General features: G+C 36.9%; 1 protein-coding gene across 7 annotated transcripts in view; it reads left to right on the top strand.

Moving 5' to 3' along the window:
• foxp1b (forkhead box P1b) overlaps window positions 1-13524 on the top strand; it is a 297917-nt gene that overhangs the window by 96425 nt on the left and 187968 nt on the right. For 6 of the 7 annotated variants that reach the window (XM_028022520.1, XM_028022525.1, XM_028022522.1 and 3 more), the window contains one exon: window positions 8878-8943. The gene's annotated coding sequence lies outside the window, so the exon portion shown is untranslated. Of the gene's footprint in view, window positions 1-8687; window positions 8706-8877; window positions 8944-13524 lie in introns of those variants that run through there. The other variant, XM_028022518.1, reaches the window with a different exon arrangement.

Genomic DNA, 13524 nt, shown 5'->3' with positions numbered 1-13524 from the left:
TCACAACTTTGTTTTTTTGTTGTACTCAAAACACACCATGAGTGTGGGCATGGTAAATAAATAGATGCCTCCGATTTATCCAGTACACTGAGTGGTTCAAAATATCCGTGATGGGCTGGAAAGGAACTCTATTCATGACAGTTAATTAATATGATAATGACATGTGAAGGGTTTGTTAACGAGCCACCACACAAGTACCCACAGATACAGTATTAGGCCTGCTTGGAGTAATTAATGGAATAACTTTACTTAACTTAGCAGTAAATATTCAGGAGGCCCTCATGATTTTTTTTTTTTTTTTGTCCGCTTGGTGTGAAGAGAGAGGCCGGCCCGTCCATTAGAGGAGCTGAAGAGCTGTCCACAGTGAATATAAGGTCTTTTTTTTGGTTGGAATTGGGTTTGGTTTCAGGGGATGGGCGGTGGGGGAGGTGGAGAAGAGGTATTAATTCATATTTTGAGGATACAATCTTTGAACAAAGCCAAAGGCACGATAACATACCTGGGTTCTCTAGAGAGCATTTTGTGAAGCTGTGACCCCTTCTGCAAATAGGCAAGTCCACTTCACTGGTTTGTGGATGGAATACAATGAGTCTCTATTCATGATTGAATGTAACCACTGTATTTCATTACCGCAAAAAATAGTAATAATAATAAAAAAACCACTTCTGATTATACATTTTAAATGAAAATAGGCCATTTGGATGTGTTTTCCCTCACCCCGCTGTTGCTATGTTGACACTTGCAGAAAATGTCACTGTAGCAACATACATTGCTCTGCATAAAGAACAGAGATACTGTGGGTACGGAAAATATTCAGACCTTTTTAAATTTTTCACTCTTTGTTTCATTTGCTGAAATCAAATAGGTCGTTTCTCTTGAATGTACACTCAGCATCTTGACAGAAAAAAACAAATGTAGACTTTTTTGCAAATTTATTGTTATTAGTATTTCTTCTTCTTCTTCTTCTTCTTCTTATTATTATTATTATTATTATTATTATTATTATTAACAACCAGTTAGTGTATATACAACAAACAGACTGACAAAAAGCAAAAAAGGGGTATTGATCTACAAAATAATTGACAGGACAAAAGAACAAATAACAGCAATTAAAAATAAACACACACAGGGAAAAATAAATAAATACATTCAAAACAAAACATGGAACATAATCAATTGGTGTCGCAACAAAAACAACGAAATCGTTCAACGTGGATTAGGGTATACTTTTTTCTTCTAATCTTGGCAGTTATTTTCTTATTTGAATTATTTTTCTGTCCTCTAATATTGCTTGATTTACCTAGTATAGAAGATATTTTTGAGTAGAAGTGGAAAAGAAAGAGAAAAAGAAAGTAAGCATAAATAAAGGTATATGCCAAACACGGAGTAAATAAATAAAGGATAACTTAAAAAATCTCTCTTATCTCTCCTGGTCTTTGCTTCCGCAGTGACACTAATTCACCTTCAATGAAATGGCATTTAGAACCATGGAGTATATTTTATTGACATATTCAAATGGATTTGTATCTATTGCTGATTGTTGCTCCATTGGTATCTGTTGCATTGTGAGGTGCTGATATTTTCCTATTTTTCCAGTTAAGCAGTATTGGGGTTTTTTTGTATTGTATTGTAATGTACACTCAGCATCCAATCTTGACGGAATAAACAAAAATGTAAAATCTTTTGCAAATTCATTAGAAAAGAAAAACTGAAATATCACTTGATCGTAAGTATTCAGACCCTTTGCTCAGTATTGAGTAGAAGCACCCATAATAATCCATGTAAGGATTATGGAGGCCACTGTGCTCTTAGGAACCTTGAGTGCTGCAGAAATTCTTTTGTAACTTTTTTGTAACAGACGGCAAATATGAATATAGAAATGAATGTCACAGCAAAGAGACTGAATATTTATGACCATGCGATATTTCAGTTTTTTTTTTTTAATAACTTAGCAAAAATTTCTAAATTTCAGTTTTTTCTGTCAAGATGGGATGCTGAGTGTACAATCAGGAAAATATGATTTTTTGGATTTTAGCAAACGGGTGCAATGAAACGAAGAGTGAAAAATCTAAAGACGTCTCTATGTGTTCGCTTCAGCCGATCTTGTGAAACTCTCTAATGGCTGGGTATTTGTTGCTTGAATATGTTTCTTTTGTCAAACATCACTTACTTTTCTATTTTCCACCTTGTTTAATGCAGCAGAAACACAACATTAGATCCGGTCCTTACAAGAAAAGTTTGCAAAAAAAAATGCTTCTCAGCTTCCTTTGTCATCTGAAATTGTCACATTTTGAATCATATTCCTAGCTCAGGCATCGCACTGAGCATGCACTTAACCCACCTAGGAGGATAATTATCTCAACCAGGAGTTGTTCTATTCCTTAAAATCTTGATGTAGGAGTGTGTGATGGGCTTGGTTTTCCCAGCCGGGTAAAGCAGCGTGCGGTTGTTTATTCTCAGCCTGCGATCTCTGCACTCCCACTGCTCTGAATGGCAATATTACCGCCTGGTGCTGTTGGAAATGGAGACAATTATCTGTTTAGATATTACAAGATGGGCGTTTATATTACCAGAAGAAAAAGCATAGAGCTGCTACCTGGATTCTGCTTTTGCCTTTTTTCTCACCAATTCTACTGTTCCGTCATTAAAATGATGGAACATTTATCTAAATGGATGTTATGCATTGGGTAAACTCATTTAGCTCCTGGGGCTCTTTCAGGTGATGGGAATTAATGATGTTTGGTAGTTTGAAGCTGAAAATATCTGTCATTTGTCACCACTCGCCATTGATTTACGGTTCCATTGATGATAAGTTAATTGAAATGTAATGAATCACAGTAATAGGGTAGTTATGTGGGAATGGTCCATTTCTGCAGATTGTTCCAGCCTTAGTAGAGTTCTCAGTGAGCTATGTGTTGACTCATGTTTTCAACATGACCCTAATTAATAGTGCTAGTCATGAATGTTAGCTGTTTTTTAAAATCAAAATTAAAGCTGCAGTATGTAACTTTAATAATTTTTTTTACATATTTGTTGAAACTGTCATTATGTCAAGACAGTATGCTTTGAGACAAATAATATGAGAAAAAGTCTATCTCCTCTGTCTTCTTCCAGTACTGTCTAGAAACAACTAATCAGAGCCCGGCCCCCTTAAATCTGGTTCTATTGTACTTTGGCCCTGGAGGCTTTGCATTCAGTGGAGTACAACATCAAAGGTGGATGGGACTGTCTTGTTAATCAAATTACTGCTAAAGCTGCCGAGGTGATCTCCTCAAAAACCGTGGAGCAGTTTTGCTCTTGGTTTTCCTGTCCAGTTGATTCTGAAGCATTTACCTCAGTTTTACCATAAGCTAAAAAATAATTCTCATCTGAGTGTTCTTTCTGAGCTGAACTTGCGCTTGGTCCTGCTGAACTACCATGGCAGCTTGCTGGATTTCCTCTACTTGAGCGGCATGAGACGTGGAAATCCCGTTGTTCACCATCTTGCTGACTTCTAATAGATTCATTTGGAAGAATGTTATTTACATTTACCGTTAATCTTTGGCTGAAGTGATGCTTGTAATCCCAGTGTAGCATAGATTCATCCTCCAGATCAACTTCAAAATCCTGAGATATTTGATTATGTACAACAGATGCAGACCAGGAAGATGTGAGATTATATATACAGGCTACCGCAGATGGATAGCCCATAGGTGCAATCATTGGGGCCTGCCCATAGCAATGCATAGGGATGTAATCCCTATGCATTGCATGGCAGGCACCTATTGTTCTACACCTCAAAATAACTGCCGCTTCCTACTACCGTTAATGCGGCTCGTACCGCTGCATGCCCCCTCACAATATATATATCAAAACGTGAGGCTCAATCCCGTGAGGGGAGCTATTACTTTTGTTGGCATTTCGAGTAACTGTGGCGACATAATTAACAAAAAACGAGCCAAATTTAACTCAAAACAAAAGTCTAACTGACACAAAACAGTGTCAGTTAGACTCAAAATAGACATAGAATTTAGTCTGCCTCTCTGAACTGCTCTTTAGAACTACAATGACTGAAGGTTAGAACTACAACATGGTGGAACTGTCAGTTACTACAGAGGAGGACTGAGCTGGCCTTTAGAACTACTTGTGTTTTGGGCATTATATAACTGATTTTACCCAACCATTGTTACACATGGGATTAGTGTGGCAATTTAAAATGAAGCTTACTGAAAATTTCAAAATAAAAGCCTTGAATATTTTTACATCATGTAGTTGCTCTTTTTGGCTTTATTTGACTTTTTCATCCAAAGCACTGTTACACATGATATTAGTTTAGCTCTTTGAAATGAAGCATACTGAAAATTTCAAAATAAAAGCCTTGAATATTTTTACATCAGATAATTGCTCTTTTTGGCTTTATGTGACTTTTTTATCCAAAGCACTGTTACACATGGGATTAGTGTGGCAATTTAAAATTAAGCTTAACAAAAATTTCAAAATAAAAGCCTTGACAATTTTTACATCAGATAATTGCTCTTTTGAGCATTATATAACTGATTTAACCCAGCAATTGTTACACATGGGATTAGTTTGGCACTTTGAAATGAAGCTTAACAAAAATTTCAAAATAAAAGCCTTGAGAAATCTTACATTAGGTAATTGCTCTTTTGAGCAATAAATAACTGATTTAACCCAATGACTATTAGACATGGGATTAGTTTGGACCTTTGAAATTAAGCTTAACAAAAATTTCAAAATAAAAGCCTCAACATGCCCCTGAGGTTAGTGCACCGCCGCAGGCGGTGCAATAATATTATTCTGCATTATCTTTTTCTCTCAGGTCAGGGAACTGCCTTGCGCAGCAAGGCAGTTCATTAGCATTAGCATTTTAGCTTATATAAGCTATAAGCTATTTATTTGACTTATTAGCCATGTTTAGTCTACTGAATGGAGTAAGTCCATTATAGAAAACATCCTAGTGATGTCCCACATGCTACTGACAGCAATACTTTATCATACTGAATGGTGCAAGTCCATGTTAGTAAACATTCTTGTCAATCTCCACATGCTATTGATTACTTTGCAGCTTTCTTTAGCATCGATGCTAATTTCTAGCATCAGAACGCTGGGTCCAAACCGACGGGCACACTTTGGCAGGCCCCGGTTAAATTTCTTCAGGAATTTTCTAGTTTTATTTTATCATTTATATGCAGTTAATGGGACCACAGTCAGCATGTGTTTTTTTTTCACTGCAGGAAAAAGTTATATTCATTACTAACTGTAGATTGATAAAATGCTGCTGCTCTGAGGCCATATAACTTATGACAGTGAAATGTTGATGTATTTCTAACCACGGGAGTTTACTGTGGTTTTTGTTACCATTGTTTACATCCCGCTGTGTGCTAACAGCAATGAAGCTTCGATGACACCTCTTTCGCAAGCGAACAGAGAGGTTTGCAAGCAGAGATTTGAGCCGAGCAGAGACAAGTTTTGAGCACAAGGACAAAGGTTTGAGAAAAAACAGTGAATATTTGAAAGAGAACAGAAGTTTTGAATACAAGCTTACAAGTTTTGAGAAGACAGACATGAATCCTGCTTTCAAACCGAAAATGTGTGCTCTTGAATTATGGCAGAAAAATTCCCCCATATAGTTTAGTGAGACTTAAGTAAAGCATAAAAACATAATTTAAGTAAGAATAGGTATTGCATTGTAGAGTGTATTTATTTATTTATTAATTATATTTCTTAATCTGGAACCCAAGTCCGAATTTCATACCACAAACAAGAAAAGCTGGTATGAGAATAAAAGATCCTAGAATCTTGTACTTCCTTGAGAAAGTAATTATTTAAACACCTTAACTTTAAGATTATTCAATTCTTCCAAATTTAGTATTCTTGAAAATCTCTGAAAGCTCAGACAGATTAAACAGACAGCTTTGGTGTAATACATTGAGTTCTTTTTAATCTCCTGAAAATCTTGCTCTCTATCGCTGCTTCACAGCCCAAATAAATTACAGAAACAGTAATTTGTTTGAGGAAACAGTTTCTTTTAAATAGCTTCATGTGGTCTCTGTGCTGACTTCATTTAAGTGTCCCACTGATGCTGAAATAAAAAAAGACTTTATTAATGACAATAAAATCTATTGTTAAATAGATTTTATCGAACAGTAGATAAAATCTGCTTGTGTCTGGTAGCATCTATATGCTACCAGACACATACAGTGAATATGAAAAGTAGACCCATTTAAATTTTTCATTCTGTTTCATTGCAGCCATTTGCTAAATAAATAAGTTCATAATATTTCTCATGACTGTACACTCAGCATCCCATCTTCACAGAATAAACAGAATTGTGGAAATTTTTGCAGATTAAAAAAGAGAAACTGAAATATCACATGGTCATATGTATGACTGTGTGAAATCGCTCAGTATTGAGTAGAAGCGCCTTTTGAGCTGATAAAGCTCAAAATGCAACAAGTTTTTCACACCTGGTTTTGGAGATCCTCTGCTATCCTCCCTTCAGATCGTCTCCAGTTCTGTCAGGTTGGATGGTGAACGTTGGTGGAGCCAGTTTCAGGTCTCTCCAGAGATGCTCAGCTGGGTTTAGCTCTGGGCTCTGGCTGGACCAGCTCTGGCTGGACCAGTCACAGAGTTGTTCCGAAGCCACTCCTTTGTTATTTTAGTTGTGTGCTTCGGGTCATTGTCTTGCTGGAAGGTGAAATTTCGGCCCAATCTGAGGGCCTGAGCTCTCTGGGAGAGGTTTTCTTCCAGGATATCTCTGTACTTGGCCACATTCATCTTTCCTTCAATTGCAGCTGAAAAATACCCTCATAGCATAATGCTGCCATCACCATGTTTCACTGTTGGTATTGTATTGGACAGGTGATGAACAGTGCCTGGTTTTCTCCACATACCGCTTAGAATTAACACCAAAATGTTCAATATTTGTCTCATCAGACCAGAGAATCTTATTTCCCAGTGTGGGAGTCTTTCTTGTGTTTTTTGGCTAACTCAATATGAGCTTTCATACATCTTGCACTGAGGAGAGGCTTCCGTCGGACCACTCTGCCATAAAGCTGGTGGAGGGATGCAGTGATAGTTGACTTTGTGGAACTTTCTCCTATCTCCCTATTGCATCTCTGGAGCTCAGCCACAGTAATCTTTGGGTTGTACTTTACCTCTTTCACAAAGGCTCTTTTCTCACGATTGCTTAGTTTATCTGGACGGCCAGGTCTAGGAAGAGTTCTGGTTGTCCCAAACTTCTTCCATTTAAGGATTATGGAGGCCACTGTGCTCTTTAAGAACCTTGAGTGCTGCAACCTAACCTTGGCCTGATCTGTGCCTTATCACGATTCATTCTCTGAGCTCTTTGGGCAGTTCCTTCCACCTCATGATTCTCATTTGCTCTGACATGAACTGTGAGCTGTGAGGCCTTATATACACAGGTGTGTGCCTTTCCTAATCAAGTCTAATCAGGTTAATTAAACACAGCTGAACTCTAATGAAGCAGTAGAACTATCTCAATGAGGATCAGAGGAAATATGAATATCGAAATGAATGCCACAGCAAATGGACTGAATACTTATGACCATGTGATATTTCAGTTTTTCTTTTTAAATAAATTTGCAATAATGTCTCAATTAAATTTTTTTTCTGTCAAGATGGGATGCTGATTGTACATTCATAAAAAATATGATTTTATTGATTTTAGCAAACGGCTGCAATATAACCAAGAATGAAAAATGTAAAGGGGTCTAAATACTTTCTACACCCATTTCATCTATTCCTGGTAGCATATGTTTTCATACCTGATTGCAAAAGATTTGTTCTTCGAGTTTCTCGTCAGCTAATCACAGCTGATCAGGTTGAAAATTCCACCAACCGCTGATTATTTTTCTTTAGATTTAGATTTATTTGCTCAAATTTTCTAAAGTTCATGTTGTTTTATGTTGTTCTACAGGTAACACACTGCACCTGAAGGGAGTCTGATGGATTTCACAGAACAGTCAACCTGTTAGCTTTAAACTAGAACTGGACTGTGTGTACTGTGGTATTTTTTTATTATTAACCTCGCTTTACTCTTATCTTAGATAAACACTGGGGCAAAACGCTTGGCCACAATTTTGACTGTCAAATGTAAACGGCCAAAAGAACAGTGAGAGAGAGGTTTTTTTCTCTCTTACATATTTGGATATGCTTTAATGCCTTTATTCAAATTCACCTGTTATGGAGCCCCAGAGTCACTTTTAGGTTTACCATAAGAATAAGATTTTGTTTCCTTCTCTCTTTCTTTTGTATTTCATCTCCTGGGTTGAGTGCTCCTTTTTGGGAAGCTTGGTGCATGCAGATCAGGGCCAACCCAAGGAAGTTGAATCAGGGTAGAGCAGGTAAAGATACAGGATGTTTAGCAGAAACTAGTTGGGGGGGGGGGGGGGCAGGGGAGGAGTGGGGTGACAAAGGAGCATCTACTACTGTGAATGGTTTTTGTCTTGCAAATAAACCATTCAGTCACAGACTGGGCTCATTGTTCATGTGTTATCTTCAGTGGGTGTGTAGTTTTAGTTAACTGACAGATGGGAATGCGAGGGATGCTGTAGCACTGGGACAGACCTCAGGTGATATTGCTCCCATTCTTAGCGGCCGGTACAGAGTGGGGGAAAAGGCAAACAGCCCAGGAATCCAGAGGATAGAGTTGCGCTGATGATTTCTCAGAACATATCAGACAGGTTTGTGCACGTCACACAGTCTTATCAATATCAACCGCTGGCCTCGTTGGGGACTGTTTTGCTTTTTGTGCGCTCGCCGTTTCTGCCTCTTAAGTCCTCTGACAACAAATATTATTGCTATAATTTATTTCGCCCAACTCTGGATAATTCTCTGTTGTCTTTTTTCCCTCAGGGTGAGGAGGCACTTTACTACTGCTGGAACTGGAGACTGCTTTCAATAAGCAAGTCTTTGCAAAAGGTAAACACACAATCATTCACCAGACTGCAGCTTTTGCACAGGTGTGTGTGAATGCTCTATTGAATTGGCTTAATAATTAACTGAAACGCTGTATGTGTGTGGGGTTTTTTCTCATGTTTTTTAACTGTAATTTTTGTGTGTATTTGCGGGTGGGTGAATTGGGGAATTGAACAGGTGCACCATTGGGGGTACGGACAAGCCACCGTTCTGAACTCGGCATGGTGAGCAGTGAAGGGACAGAGGTTAGGTACTGATTGGCAGCGTAATCATAGCTCAAAGTTGAGCAGAGGAAGGAGTCGCAAGGAAATATGGAGAGCTGCTCGGTTTGGGGAAGTTTGAAGTATGTTAATTACCTATTTGCTAAACAAGGAGGGATTGCTTTGTAGCCGCAGCTAGTTTCTTTTTGCCGCTCTGATCAGGTCTACACGCCCATCACCGCTTTATATGGGAACTTTTGATGATCAGCTGTGCTGCCGTGAAAGTTTGAGGGAAGTGATCTGTGTGACAGCGTTAATACTCAGAGACGCAGAGGATCGTCCTTGTTGAGTCATATTTTTTTCCTTCAGTTCAGTGTCACTATTTACACTGTGTTTTGGAATAATTCCTTCTGTTTCTGTAGCCATTACATAAGTTTTTTTCTTTACATTTGTTCTGAAATTTAGTTTTGAACTGATTTGATATAGATTAAAATTAAAAACCATTTATAGAGATGCAAGCACATGCTGTTGAGTATAACTTTTAAGTACAACAAGGCTGGTATTCACTATTACTTGAAATTTAAGTAATAATTTCCTATAATAAATCCAGGTAAATACTTAACACTTCAACAAAAACTTAATTCAGACTCTTTTTTTCCCTCCATTATGACCCAGACTTTAGGTTTTTTTGGGAAACCCAAAGAATTAAAAAAAAAAAAAAAATGTAACAAATGCAAGCTCAGTGGTGAAACTAAGGAAAAACCCAAACATATATCCTGATGATATAGTACTTAAGTGCCATATACATCTATGCAACTAAACCTGTGGTGTACTTCCTATGAACTCTTCATGGTTTTTGCATAACTTTGCAATAGAAATGCGAGATAATCAGTATATAGCAAAAACACAATCTGGCCAGTTTTGTTCTTTTTAGTATTTTTTCAGTGTAGTGCCTTTTCTCCCCTCAGATCATGTATCAGGAAGAAACATCAATGTTTCAGAAAGATAAAATATGAAGAAATTAATTCAGATACACAAACAGATCAGTTGATGCATTATTTAATTCTCTATTACAAGCCGCTGCTTCTTATCCTACTATGGAAAAGCAGAAATATAATGGAAAAAAATGATTTATTAAAGTAATTTACAAAATTAACCTAATCTTTTTCTCAGTATTTTAAGTGTAGAAATAAAGACATGATCAGGATCTCTCTGAAATTGACTTAGTTTTCCCTCAGCTCTGGTCCTGTGCAACAGTTTCAGAAAGTGTGATATCTCAGTTTGGTCAGTGCAGTTTGTCTGCAGCACATTCTCCACATACACAGGTTGGCTTCACTGGGGTCTCTCAACCGCTTGCTCCAGATGAAGGATCAGTGCCGAAATCTTCCAAACGATTGCCTGATTAATGTTAATGTGGTCAAATCAGCTTAATTATTGCCCCAATGTGATTTTTGAGATTGTGCAGAAATCCCTATGGCAGCTTACATGATTCATTTGTCTTGTTGTGAAAAGCATCTTTAAGTACAACAGAGTCAGAAGGGAGAAACACAGACAGGGATTTTGCTCCATATGGGAGAACAAAGGGCTTGCAGAAACAACCTGATAAAAGTTTTGATCCAGATATGTGGAGCGTTTATGGGTGATAGAGGCCGGTTCATCCATCAGATGTCATATTTTTTCTATTTTGAGGGCAATTAACTTTATTTAGATGTTCTGAATTTATATAAACAAAACAGCCCATTGTACAATGTAAGCTTGGGCTGTGATAGTATGATAACCTTGAGTAAAAAATCCGCTCAGAGTATAAATACTCACAGTATTTACAAAAGAAAATATAATCTAAGATGCTTAACACAGTATAGTTTTATTTTAGAATTTAAATAAAAAACAACTGCTATTAAAATAATATTTACAAATGATTATTGTTTTCACAAGATTTGCTATGCTAATGTTTAGCATAACAACTCTAGATATAATATTTAAGCGAACAGACATGCCTCATTATATGGCAAGAAACGGGGAGATTTTGTCTCCTTTTCACCCTTAATTAGTGCATAATAAGCAGTCACTAATGATTTATAAACTGCCTAGAAATTAATTAATAACATTTCTACGAACTATTTATTAGCCATATATATGTGGAACCTTTTTGTTCTGACATATAACTCTGCCTTTTACACACTAAAACTGGCAGCCTGAAATTAGCTCCTAATGTTATTTTAACAATAATGATTGGTGGCACTGTCCTGTCTTTCTCTGTGTTGCCCTGCGACAGACTGGCGACCTGTCCAGGGTGACCACGCCTGTCGCCCTGAACGTTAGCTGGAGATAGACCCCTCCTGATCCCACTAGGGACAAGGGTGTAAAGAAAATAGATGGATGGATGGATTGGTGGCACTCTTTAGTTTCCAGAACATGACTTCTAATTTATTGTCAAATATTGTGTACTGTGTACTGTCAAATATTTGACAGTACACAGTCATATTCAATAAATCAGAATATACTCCCCAATGAGTCTCTTTTGTCAGATTAAAAGTTCCATTTGAAAAAAAAAACACCTTTAAGCAAGTATGAAACACACTTTTCATTAAGCCCACATTTCTGTTTTTAAAAATATACTTTATTGGTCTGGTGTAACATTTTAATTTTAAATGTTGAGTTTTTTTAGCTGTTAGAAGAAAATCATATTGATTAAGAGAAATAAAGGTGATAAAATATCAGCCATTCTCTAATTAATCTATATAATGTCTCACTTGAAATAAATGGTCTTCACAGTAATCAAATTTATTAAAACGGTCTGTGTAAGGGGTAGGTTGAGCTGGGTTCAACTTACTCCTTCCATAAAAATATATATTTTGGTTTAAACACATTTCTTATGGAACTTATTATAAACTAAATTCACTTTTAAGAGTGAATATTTGTTACAAAATAAGTCTAACAACTTTACCCTTGACGTTCTTACTTTCACAAATTTAATTAACTTTGCGTTTCTTCCAGCTATTTGGTCACATGATCAGTGTTTTTTCTGTTTCCTAGCAGTAAGGGGTGGCTCAACTTACCACTTTACTCTCTGTTTGATAAAAATGCACAAAACTAAGACGTGAACTAGCCCACCAGAGAGAGGAGGTTTAATAAGTGAAAAACACAGGAGGGAGTATTTATAAATATGCATACAATGACTTCTTCGCTGCAAAAATACAAACTCTTACTAAAATTTGGTGCAAATCTCTTGGCACACTTGAAATAACACACAACTAACTGACAAGTAACTTTTCAGTAAATTGGCAGAGCTTGGTATAAGTCAATAATTCCTTAATATTGATGACAAAATACTAATTGTAAGGGAAGTAGTCTGACAGTGGAACAACATTTTTTCCGTATGCTAAGTTAAAATGTTGTGCCACAGGCAGGTTATTTCACTTATAACTAATACATTTTAATCAATATCAATGAATTATTGATTTAAAACAGGCTCCTATATCTTGCTGGAAGTTACTTGTCAGTAAGTTTTGTCCTATTTTAAGTGTACTAAGAAATTTGCTCTAAAAACTAGAACAAAAATACTTGGTAAGGCTCTGTGTTTTGCAGTGTAATAAGCATGCAAAAACCATGTATTTAAAAGCTGATGCAAACTGTTGCTGACTCAAGCTCTTAAGAACATATCAAGAAAGAACGTCAAATCCAGTCAAACTAATTTTTTTCCATAATTGAACCGTCTTTTTAAAACTGATATCTGAAATACTGAACTATACATATATTTTTTAAACCTCTGTATCGCTTGATACCAGTAGCCACCTGATTCCTTGTGAAAACAAGGAATCAGGGAAGTTTTTTTTATATTTGCGGTATTTCCTTTTTTTCTGCTGCTCTCCTTCTTAATATTGAAGCTCCATTTGTCTGATCCACTTTTTATGGAAGTGTTATGAATAAACAGCTGGACGCTCAGAAAGGGCGCGTTCAGCTTTATATTGGTATGAAAAATAGGCCCTCTGTAATATTTTCCCTCACTGCATTTATTGGTTACTTTAAAAAAAAAGTAATTTCTTTATATCAGCATCAAGCTGAAAATTGCCATGTATTAGAATTAGGCGTGGTAAGCCTCTAATTCTGTGGCATTTACAGCCGGCTGTGTTTCCATGCATTTATAACACTTTGATTCTTAAGAGCTCCTTTAATCACTTGCGAGTAGCTCGGAACATAATAAACAACTCGCTGTAGAAAAAGTGTCACATGGTTGGGGGGGATTGAGGGAGAGAGGTTTCCAGCTAGAGAGTTAAATGCTTCTGTCACTGGCAGTTTAGTTGCTGTGTTTTTCATGCGCCGTAAGCACCGTAATCTACTCTTCGAGCTTATCTGCCTTGGCTACAAACAGTGTCAGGCGGAA

The sequence above is a fragment of the Xiphophorus couchianus genome, chromosome 7, assembly GCF_001444195.1.
Source record: "Xiphophorus couchianus chromosome 7, X_couchianus-1.0, whole genome shotgun sequence".
NCBI classification, from domain to species: Eukaryota; Metazoa; Chordata; class Actinopteri; order Cyprinodontiformes; family Poeciliidae; genus Xiphophorus; species Xiphophorus couchianus.
The sequence above is the reverse complement of the archived record's forward strand: the minus strand, read 5'-3'. Positions and strand labels throughout refer to the sequence as shown.